Source organism: Balearica regulorum, chromosome 3, assembly GCF_011004875.1.
Source record: "Balearica regulorum gibbericeps isolate bBalReg1 chromosome 3, bBalReg1.pri, whole genome shotgun sequence".
NCBI classification, from domain to species: domain Eukaryota; kingdom Metazoa; phylum Chordata; class Aves; order Gruiformes; family Gruidae; genus Balearica; species Balearica regulorum.
In genome coordinates, this window is record NC_046186.1 from 91,943,774 (window position 1) to 91,955,968 (window position 12,195).

Genomic DNA, 12,195 nt, shown 5'->3' on the forward strand with positions numbered 1-12,195 from the left:
GCATGGAGGCTTCCCTCGGCCGGAGAGCTTAGTGCTGCCCGGGGCTTTCCTCCAGGCCCCAAATCCTCTTCATGTCTTGGAGGCTTTGTTCGGTTTTGGAGGTCAGCCTAGAGCAGCTATGTAGAGTTTCACTTTTGCCATCAGAGGATGTCTGCGTTGCAGGAAGCTCTTACAATAACTCTGTAAACATGAATGAACATGCTTCCCTGATAATGTCAAGCGAAAAATCCCATGTTTTTCTCTTCCTTAATGAGCAATTCTTGCCCTTCAGTGTCTCTGACCTGGAGCACACGTTATTACTGTCGGGTGACAGTGCTGTAATCCCATTCTTATACTTGATTTATGAAAGCAGGGCCTGGGGCTGCACAGGGTCAAGGCCCCGTTACGCTAGACACTGTACGAGGTCTTAATGAGGGAGAGAGTCTGTCCCTCCGAGAGGATGGACAAAAGGTGGGAGTGAAAATGAAGGCATGGTGGCCAAACCTGGAAGGGAGCTGATGTCCTGAATCCTGGAGTAACAGCCCAGCTGCTGACTTTGTTGCCTTGTAAATATTCCCAACTTTCTGGCAGCTCTGCTGTGGTTCTAGCTCTGGCGCCAGAAGAGCCTAGTATTTTGCAGTTGTTTCACCTAATGGGTCAAGCAGCAGTTATTGGATGCACAGACAATAGTGGATTTAAGCGACACATATGAACTTGATTATGGTTTGCTAGGGGGACAGAACCACATCTTCTGCTGTGCTTCAGGCATAAATCAAGGGATGCTTTTTTCCAGCTTCTCAGGTTGGGAGTGCCTGTGTGAATATAACCACAGTGACGCACAGAGCCAAAGGATGGATGGGTCTAGCAATTAAATAGAAAAATCTGCTCAATTAAATTTAAAAAAAAAGAAGTATGCCTTATTAATGACCTCAGGACAGATGCTGATGAGCTCTGCATGGTGCCCCAAAGGTTAACACCATCTGCCTCTTACAGCACTCACGTGGACCGGAAACCGGGGCAGACAGCAGAGCATGGCTTTCGCATTTAATGGGATCTCCCTCCTCTCCAAGAGGAACAACACAAAGCAAATGGACCATCCAGTGGTGGCTGCAATTTGTGTGGTCTGTGAGTGCAACGACTTTTGGGTCCCGTAAGGAGTCCTACTCAAGGGGTGGTTTCTGCAAAGCATTTCAGCGGAGATGAGAGCAGCCATGCAGAGTGGAGAGAGTCGGTGGAGAGCAGCACCTCAGCTGCCTCCTGCCACACGCAAGCTGTCAGGGTCTGCAAGCATTTCTTGGTAAACTGTGGGGACTGTGATGCAGAGAAGGAGATAGGGTTAATCGCCCATCCTCAAACAAGATCTGGGGATTGCGGTCTTTCCCCTGACCCTTCCCCAAAAGCCACTGTAAACTCCACCCCATCTCCTTGGAATATCCTCCCTGTGCTCTAACAGCAGTGGAGCACAGATGACCATGCCAGTCTTTTCTTTCCCTGACCAGCCTGCCTCACATCTCTGTTACATAGGTTTTGCCCACAGAAGCAAATACCTACCTGTTCCAATAGCCTCTTTCTGCACTTTCTTCCGCCATCCATCACCAATAGCAGAATCTGGGAGAACATTGGGACAACCACGCAGAAACCTGTCTCCTCTCTGCTCTGAAAGCAGACTAAATTTTGGGAGGGAGAGAGGGCAGAGGGAGGAAGGAAGAACAAGTCCTCGTTTACCCCATGATATGTACACATGTTTTCTGCTCGCTTCCTTATTCTAAGTGCTCCCACTTCACTCCTTTCCCAGATCCTTAATAATTCCAATAAATGTCAGGTCCAATCTCACTTAATGAAATGTACACCTATTAAACGAATGAAGTGGAAAAATGGCCCACCCTGACTCCCTGCCTTGAAACCCAGCTGCAATGCATGCTTTTTACCATGCAACCAGATTATTTCTACCAGGTCCCCAGGAAATTTCAAGTAAAATAAACAAACTTGAAAAATCCTATGGGATTCCCAGCTTGCTTCAAGGAGGAACCCTGAGATGTTATTCAATCCTTGGAGCCATTTGTTTCACGTGTGATCCCAAACACTAACCAAAGGCAACATAATATGATAGGTATTTACAACATATCTACTATCTTATCAGAGCTTCAGGTACAGCTGTAAATAGCCTGTTCCAGCTGGGCAATCTGCTGAGTTAAATGGGTTCTACTTTTAGAAGCAGGAACCGGAGAACATGTCCCATTTAAGCTCAGATTCACTTGCACCCGAGGGATGGAAACTCAAACAGCAGACCTCAGCTGCAGAGGAGGTTCATATTCCGTAAAACGTGGTTCCCTCCATCTGATGCAGAAGGCTGGGCTTGCAAAGATCATGCCACTCGTATGGGCGCTTTGTTGACAGAGTCCTGTTAGCGGCTCACCACATGTAGAGAATTGCTCTTCCCTGGATGGGAGGTAATTTTGCCCAGTCAGCTGAAGATAAAAAGAAATGCAAGGCTGAGGGAGTAAAGAGATGAGACCACATTGGAAGCTGTGAGAAGAAGAAAGGAAGCAGGCAGAGACCTGGTAGAGGGAGGAAAAAGGAAAACATAAAAAACAAGACCAGAGAAAGAGTAATTGTTAGGGGAAAAAGCTTTTCCACTGCTTCCCTGGCTACGACTAGCCTGAACAGGACATGGTGTTTACTCTTTGCATGCTGCCACGCACCGTGTGCCAGGTGAGAATGGCTGGTCTTTCACACCAGGACCTCTGGCAGCAGCATCACTCTTGTACAGTATTAGAAGGAAACAAACCTGTTAAACCTAGATCCAATCCTTAGGCTTAAAAAAAGCCTGATGAGAAATCAAAAGAATTGTGTTGTATTGAGTCTGAGCCTGTCTAGAAGCAAATGGAATTTCAAAGAAACAGAAGTAAGAAGGTTTTATCTCTGATGCATGGGAAATCAGCAGCGCATTCCAGCATGACGGAGATTACTCTCTGGTCCTTCAGAAACATCCCAGATGCAACTGTACAAGAGACCTCCTGTCAGGAGATGCTGTCAATCATTTTTTATCGGCCTGCTGGCTAAAACTAAACCTTACTCATTAATGGCTGTTTGGCAGCTGATCTGAGAGTGGGTGATTCATGGAGAATGACCACAAGGGGAGGTTACTGCTAGAAGTAGACTTGAGTCGACAAGTAGCACCAGAGATTTGGGGATCTAGTGAAACCAGTACTTGGAAGTGTTAACAAGCAGAGAGCCAGTGGAAGTGAATCTACTTAAACATGCATACCAAGGCACAAAACCCAGTGCCAGGGTAAACAGAAAGCAGAGAACAGATTAGTTTGCAATAAACATGGAAGCAATTGCAACGGAAAACAATGAATCCAACAAAGGAGATTTGGTTACAAACTTTCAATGAAAGCATCTCATTTAACAAAAGTATGTTGCTTTTGGCAAACGGCAGAGACATACAAAATCAACGTGCATTTATGCACATGTGGTTGAGGGGACAAAGACTTGGAACTGATAGATATGATGATGAGACAAAACCTGCGGTTCTTCAGGTTTCCATTTACATGTACCCAGTAAGGCTGGAGAGGACTCTGCTTTGCAACAGTGGTGTGAGACACCCTTGAATTTTGAAATACTGTCAGTACCAGAGGAGACTTTCTACTTTTATAATTAGGACAAAATGGCAATGCAGTCATATGCGGTCACACAGGACACAAAGAGTTCGTGTTGCCAAGCTACATGGGATGTTTACAGAAGGGCAGATGCTAATCCGGACACAGAGAGAGGAGAAAGCCTAAGTTACATGAGTATCTGGGTTGAATCAAAGTTTACAAATGCAGATCTATAACTCGTTCATTGAACAGATGCAGTACCTCTTTTTAAAGAGCTGGTGGCTGGCCTTTAATGCTTTGAGATGGATTAAAACCAACATAAATATACTTACTGATGGGAGTACTCAACTGACTGATGAACTCTGTGCAAGAATTCTCCTACAGAGAGAGATAGTAACGGTAACATTTACCTTAATTTTGGGTACTTGCTGAGTGAAATCTGCAAAAGCAAAACCAAGTATCTCCTCCCTGTTCTGAGATGATAAGGGTAGTGTCCAAATTTGATGAGGAGATGAACTGAGTTGAAAACGGCCCATAGCTGAATGTGGTGGTCTAACGCTTAGCAAGTAGCTGAGGAGAGGGAACTGCAGAGCGCCTTGATGAGAAATGCAGGCAGAGCTGCTCCCCAGGAGGAGTAAGCATCTCGCGGAGTAAAGTTATTGTGGAAAGGGAGGAAGCAAAGATCTTTCTGGAAGGGGAAATGGGTCACCTTTGAAATGCAGGCACGTGGGTGGAAGGCATTTTAGGAGCACAGGTACCATGGGACATGACCTTTTGCTGTTCACTTATGTAAGAGAAAATGGCATCACTGCAGGAACAAACGACTGTTGTACTGTCTGGCAATGTCACTTAAGTACCCAATGCTCACTGCCCACAGCAGACACTTGGGATTTGAGCTCACAGTTGCTGGTGAATGGGCTGCATTGAGGACACCGTTTTTCCACCATGCTCCTTAACAGGAGGTACAAAGCCAGATCCCTCCCACGATGGATATTCTGAGCGAGGGGTTTTCCTTTGGCAATGGTTTCTGTCAGCAACTTGTGTCTCTAAGGTCAGCCGCAGAGCGGGGTGGGCAGCCAGATGGGGAAAACAGGAGAGCAAGCTGTTGTATTTCACCTCCCTCATCCCCTTCCTGAGGCTGACGGAGTCATCGCCCGTCCTTGGCCTTGCAGTGTGGGGCCAACCTTAAACTTGTCCCCTGCAAGAGGGTTTGAGAGGGCTCCTTGGAGGCTGCAGGGCTTAGTCAAGACAATGCGGGGCGGGGGGGTGGGACTGACGTGAATAAATGTCTGTTGGACTGTCTGAGGGTATTTTGGGGGTGATGGTATGGCCTCGATCTAGAGTTGTGTCTGGAGTGGGAGGACCTCTCGCTCCTCTCTAAGAGACGTAAGAAGGTCTGTGTGTGCAGGACATGGCAGGGAGAGGCACGAAGGTAATTCACAAAGGGCAACCAAAGCATGAAAAGGGAACTGTGTGGTGGAGCCAGGATGACGTGTGCCTAAATAGCAGACGTCAGCATGTAACACAGTCAGGTCCTTCATGGGGTAACACAGGGAGCTCTTTTAAACACTCACATACATGCACGCGCAGAAAGAACAATTTATGGTTGTGTCAGACGCACGTCTGGGCTTCTCATTAAAATTAATGAGGTAACGTCTCTGAGCCATTCTGAAACGGATGCTGCCCAGAGAGTGCGGGAAAGACCTCTATCACTTTGAAATAGCTACTTAGCAAAATCAATTGCAATTTTTACTTTCCATGACCGTGCATCAAACTCATGCCAAGAGTATTGGCTACTGTTCAAACTTACGTGCAACTGACCTTTCTTCAGACACTTTTGTTACCATGACCAAGATTCAATGGCTTTACATTGAAAATATATATATTGTTATCTGTCTAGGAGAGGTACTGGACTGTTCCTGTTTCTTATCATTTATGGATTTATATGGAGGTGGAGGATTGTAATTAATACTTTTTCTCTTTTCTTTTGTTCTACAGAAGCAAAGTGAGGGAAGCTGTAACAGCAGAATGGTGTGCAACTGCTCATCTCTATGACTGCTGCTCCCTGGAACTGAACCCATGAGACTTCAGTCTTCCTATTCGTCTGTTGTCTGCAAATAGCTGTGAAACTCCCAGCTGAAATGGATGTCCTACTCCTTGCCCTCCTTTCCTTTAAGAAAAGAACAGCTTGTTTAATGCAGCAAATCTGCAGTGCAGACCTTTAGTACTTGACTGAAATAACAACTCTTCCATGGCAGCCAAAATGGGTGATCAATACAAATCCATGTAACAAAATATTTTTTCCATTTTTTATTCAAAAGATTAAATTTTTTTGTTGCAGTGCCTTTTGTTAAAGTTGCAAAGTTGATCACTCGGTTAGGAGATGCCAAGCGTGAAGAATGTCTCTGCCTTGTGCTCAAGAAACATGCTGCTGCTCTCTGGTTACATGAGCACATACTGTATTTTGGTATGACCTCTGCCTCTTTTAGCACATAGGGCTGGCTTATCTGAGAAGGAATCAGGCTGTGGAGAAGGAAGCTGCTTTGGGTCACCTGCCCTGAGTGCCACCAATGTCACTGGTGTGGCTGTCACAGCAGGAGCAGCGAGGAGTGTCTGATAGGTTAGGCAGAGGGATGCTGTGCTACTCCTTGTCTGGGCAGCGGTAGACTCCACTCAGACTTTCTCTGTTTGTCACTCACTGTGTGCTATGTTTTTCCCATAGACAATATTTGTGGCAGTGCTGAGCACGCACACCTGGAGGGGAAATCAATGGGAGCTGCATGCTGAATGTATAAAATGCTGTAAGCTTGCCAACACTTTTGGGAAATTAAGCTCCGAGTGCCTTAATTTTGGCACCCACAATTAGCAAGAAACTTCTGGCAACATTGATCTATTTTACTATGGGGCAGCACCATTCCCTGTCCCATGCATGCTATGAAGAAACATGCATCGATTTTTTGAAGCTCTCTGATTTGAGGGTAAGACCACGAGGAAATTCAGTAATGATGTTTACAGGGCTGCTTATGGAAAACAGGCCTGCAGGCCACACACTGGGTAAGGAGGACAAATAGCTGGGCTGAATAAGCATGCATACAGTTAAAGCAGCGGAAGCCTTATGGAAAAAGAGTATGTGATTATGGAATTAAGTGCTGTACCATGCCATACGCTTAGGGCTGTGAATGTAGATTGCAGAGGCAATGTGAAGTCTGTAGACCCCAACTTTTGACTGGTGGGCTTCACTGAATGCAAGTTTGTTTAAAGTAGCTGTCTGTATGCAAAACTCTAAGTGGATGCAGGGTAGACTTCCAGTTCTGGAAAAAACATTGCCTTTCCCACCAGCTGAACATCTTCCCCATGTCTCCTCCCTATCTCATGTGCTATGTGATTTATTTTTACTTAAATCACAGAACAAATAAATAGCTTTATAATGAAAGTCCCTAATCAAGATGTTCTGTTTTGTATTTAATAACTGGTCCTAACCCTCCTTCGCCTGCAGATCGGCTTGCTGGCTACTTGCTATTTTGATCCTGCTGTCTCAACCTCTCTGTTTTACTGCATGAAAGAAACGGACTCTGAAGTTTATACTGACTTTTCTAATCCATGTATTTCAGGAAATGGAAGATGCTGGTCTCTCTCTTTCTGCATAGTTTCAAAGACATCACAGAGCTTCTTCAACATGATATCTCAGTAATTTTATTTAAGCTGGAGAATTATCTTGCAGTATATATCATCAGTATATTTGAGTTTCATTTTGTATCAAACAGTTTGATAAAATTAATCTGGACCTGCTTTCTGCAAGTGTTCTGGATATTTTCCATTCCTGTTATAATTGTAATTTCTACTTATTGTACATTGAAAAGGAGGCAAGGGAAAAATCTCTGGTACCCTCTGTAGTCTGAACGTCACGGAACCCTGGCCTGCTTCTTCAAGCTTATGGAGAGTTTAATAGTATCAGACACATGGGAGCCTACAGTCATTTCATTAATAACTCGTAAAAATGCAATAATGCTTGAAAAAGAGAAGCATTTCCTGACTTCCTAACCCAAATAAAATTGCTAGATAATAGGAAATGATGAAGAGCTAAAAATAATCCATCATCCCAACCTAAGTCAGCCACTTCTTGTCCTGGGTCTGGTTCTTGCAGCACCAGAGGGTTGTGTCCCTTTCTGTTGCCATTGCTTCTGTTCTCGTGTGAGCAACTGGTCAAGTTCTCTGTACCCACCTGCCCTCCAGCAAGCCTATTCTTCCTCCTCCACTGGCTGGTGTTTCCCACAGTCTCTTCTTCAGGTGTTCTTCACCCTGCTTATCCAAAGATCTGTCTATCAAGCGATCTTGATGTATACGTCGGTAAATCTTGTGTTGTCTGTACAGCACCTTCCTTCTCTTCCCCATCAGACTGATGTATTAATTGTATGAATTTCTAGCTGACAGCTCTCCTCTTCCCTGAGCTGTGAAAGGTGTTGTTTCATGGCAGCAACCATGCTGTTGTGTCAGATTTGAGGATAACATTATCTCCCTGGCACCTCATGGTGTCATCTTGTCACTGAACCTCTTTGGATCTTCTCACTGCTGCTTTCTTCATCTCCTCTTCTCCATCTTTCAAGTAAATAGAAACACCCTTCTCCCATTCTTCCACAGTCCAACCTCTGGGCTCAGTGGTTCCCTGTTTGTCAGCTGTGACCAAAGGCAGGAGGTGTCCCTCTACAGTCTCTGGCCATCTCACAGCACAAGGTGCCCGCCTGCTGCAGCAAGACCACACAATGTGTGGGTGACAGATTGCCCTCAGATCCCCCATGCAGCCACAGGTGAGCATGTGGGTCATTCGTCTACCTTGAACACGGATCTGTTTTTCAGAAGCAATCTCCCAATGGGGAGTTACCATCATGGCTGCACAGCTCCCACTGCAGAGGAGCCCTGCCAGTGGCTCATGCCTGGTGAGATGCTGAGCACAGCTACCCTGGCCATGCTCATCCCTCAGCCCTGCTGCCTGCTTTGGGACCAGGCTTGCTTGTTCTGCTCCCTTTCTCCCATCCTCAGAGGTATCCCATAGCACAGAGTGCCGGGTTGCCCTGGCCTGTTCGGTCTGATGAAAGTATCAGCCCTGTCGTTTTCAGAGCCAGAAGGAGGGAGGAGGAAAGACAAGTGGGACAGTATTCAGGCATTTTGTTCCTGTGCAGCTGAGTTTAAGAGCAACCCTCAGGCTCTACCTGCAGAGTAGCAGACCTGTGCCTCAGCAGCAGCCCAGGACCCATGCCTGATTATTTCCTATTTGAATAAGTGCTCTGGCATAAGGGTGTAGATGCTGGCAAGACATCTGGGTAAGGATCTTGGATACATCAGCAGCCCAGATTCCCAGGGAGAAAAAGTGTGTGGACTGTTGTGTGGCAAAGCCGCAGGTTACAAAAAGCGCTTGTGACTTTGAATCCAAGGCAAATAGGCCCTAAAAAGCATTCTGGCTGACGTGTCCACATTGCCAGACCAGCCCCGCTGGTAGGGGAGCCAAAGAGGAGAAATCATGTCTCGGTTGTATTGTCACTGCCCTTGTCATGGTACCCAGGCACCTCTTGCCTTTGGAGGTAGAGGACTGCAGGCAGCATGGGAAATAAACACTGCTTGCCTTGAGGAGAGGACAAGAGAGACTTTAGTTCCCCAAGCAATCCTCTCTCCAAACTCTGCTGATACTGGGGCTGAAACCCTGTTAGACTGCCCACTACCCCTCTCCTCAGTCCTGGGAGAAGGTGTTAGAGGGAGTGATCATGACATGCCATGGCTGGAAAGACTCATGTGGCCCACACAGCAGCTCTGGTTCCTGGTGGTGGGCGCTAGCGAACAGTGCATGCTACGGACATCTATCCATCTGCTCAGCTGTTTCTGGGCTGACCTACACAAGTGCACACGCAGTGGTCAGCAGAGATCACGAGACACCCTCTGGACTGAGACACCCTGCCAGAACAATGAAGCGTACTAAGGTTAGTGACTTTCTCAAGCCAGTGGCTGGGAGATATCCAAGGAATGCAATGGGAATATGACTCTGCTGGGATGCTGCCAGCGACTTAGGATCACATGCCTACATGATGCTTAATATGCCATGCAGTGCCTCTGGGCATTTGATGCCAAGCAAGGCCTTCAACCCAGGGGGCCAGGCGCTGCATAATGCAGAATTTGGAGCGAGGAGTCGGAGTGGGGCAAGCAGCCCCTAAGGGGCTGGGGATAGCCGCCCTGGCCTCATCCTCTCTTCCACCTCCCCTCTCCAAGGGTTTCCTGCTGTGAGCTCTGTGCACCGTGGCAAGGTCCTCCCTGAAGCTGTGGGGTCAGCTCTGGCCTTTAAACATCACACAGGACCACTGGTGATTGTGCCCAGTGACCACTGTTTCCTTTGTCTCAGAGTATTTGAAATGAGATATGGATCTGTCGGGGAGGTAACCTGACCGTGGAGCTTGAGCCAAGTCACTGTGGGCAGGTATTGGAAGAAATTCTTCTGCCTTGTTACCTGCTTTGGGGCTGAACTGACTTGTTCTGCTTCCTTTCCCCCAAGCCTCAGGAGAGATTTTGTCTACAGAGTGTCTGGGCTATTATCAGCTTTGTTAAATGCATCTTACCTGAGGTTGACAGCACCCTCTTCCGTCCCTCCAGCAGCTCCTTTTATATCATCAAAAGGCAGCGGGTGTATTATCAGGCAACAGTTTGAGGTTGCTTCATCTTAAATGCATGTTTCTAATGCTTGAAGCTCCAGAAGAAATTTTAATACTTTGAACCTGATGTGCCTGAATGCTTGATATCAGCATCAGAATGAAGAAAATTTTTCCATTCCAAACATATTTTTGAAATCTTGCAATTTCTGCCCAGACTTATGTTTTTGAGTGCCCGAGCTGTGTTTTTTAAAAGTTTTTGGGTGGCAGGAGCATAGATTCCCAGGAATGAAGTCTCAAAAGACAGAGGATAACCTTCTCCATTATGTGATTGTTCTAGAAAAGGCTTGCAAACACAGAACACCATTTAATATGTGGTAGAAGGAGCAGTTGCTTCCTTTTGTTAGGCTGCGACTGACAGGTTGTTCTTCTGACAGCCCCAAGACATTCAGTAGTATGAAACTGTGCTCTCTAATAAATACAGGGATGGGAGGTACTGAGAGAAATGCCTCTAGTGGAAGCTTTAGGTCTGGTTGCCATAATTTATTTTTTTAAGTAATGTCAAGGCATTAAAACATAACATGAGCCAAAAAAGATTTGTTAGCTGTCTTGGATCAGGGACCATTGTTCCAGACTGTTTTTATACGGGTCTCAGCACCATGGGGTCCAAACTCCTAATGTTTCTTTCATAGCAATAATACAGATGAGAAACGCTGCCTAATGGGCCCAGTATAAAATCCAGGAAAGATGGTGGCCATGGGAAAGACGTCGGTGGAAAAACCATGTCTGCAGTGAAGAAGGAGTAGAACAGCAAGTTTTATAAGATCATATGTGTGTGGTAGATGTCTTTCCAGATCTGTGGTAAGATAAATCTGCAAAGGAGAGATTAATTATCACGGAAAGAGTTAAATAAGCTCTGCCAGAGGCAATAGAGAAGGAGAAAACCATGACAAAGTGTTGTTGTTAGCTTCGACAGTCAACATGTCATAAAAAGGGTGAAGTATTTGTAAAATTCTGAATGACAGAAGTTCACAAGGTGTGTCATTTTAAAATAGACACAGGAGCACAAACAGAGCCCTGCACAATGTTAACAGAGTTCACGGAAAGTAAATGGAGTAAAATCCCATTGCACAATAGAAGGGTATCCAGAGTGCGCAGTCCTGTCAGCACGCCAGCGATGTGAGATTTGGGTATGTTACACACAAAGAAGCCATGCCCTATAGACATTTGTACTGCAGATGCTGCTGCTCTGTGGGTAGCCAGCTCTAAAACAAGGTAAGGACTGGGCACAAGAAAAGGTACAAAGGAAAACAGGCTTGACAGAAACCTTTTTGTAACAAACCACAGGCAAGTTTTCTCAGGTCCAGGGGGATTATTGCACTCAGTTGCAAAAGAACATCCATGCATTAATACCTAGAAAAGCTCCACTGATGGTCCTGGCTGGACCATGGGGTCAAACAGAGCTTAGGCAAGAGAGACAAGAAAAACTCCAGAGACTTGGGAAATTATGGAAAGGCAGTTTTCCCAAAGGACTTCAAGAGAACTGAGCCTTTGCTTAAATCTGAGATAACTGAATGCAATAACATCATGGCACTCTATCCCCACAGTGCAGCTCCTGTGAAGCCAGCCCAGCAGGCAGATCCTCAGGCTGGGTACAGTTGTGTTTGCTTCAGTGATGCGAGTGCTTCTCCGCATGGGGTGACAATGAAACTCTAGGAGGGACATGCCAGCTCACAGATCCCATCTGTCCAAACCCGGGTACCTCCTACTGCTAAAATTATAAACTGGCCACTAGTGAACAAGTCCTGAGAATAAGCAAGTATTTGGTTATCTCCTTCAGGCTGTTCACTCCTTGCATTTGGCAGGACCTCATGCGTATTACTGTCATTGCTTTGGATGTGCACTTTCTCCCTTTTGGCAAGTTTTGCTGTGAACTCAAGAGGAAAGCGGGAAAGCCATTCTCAGATTCTGCTTAAAAGAATTTT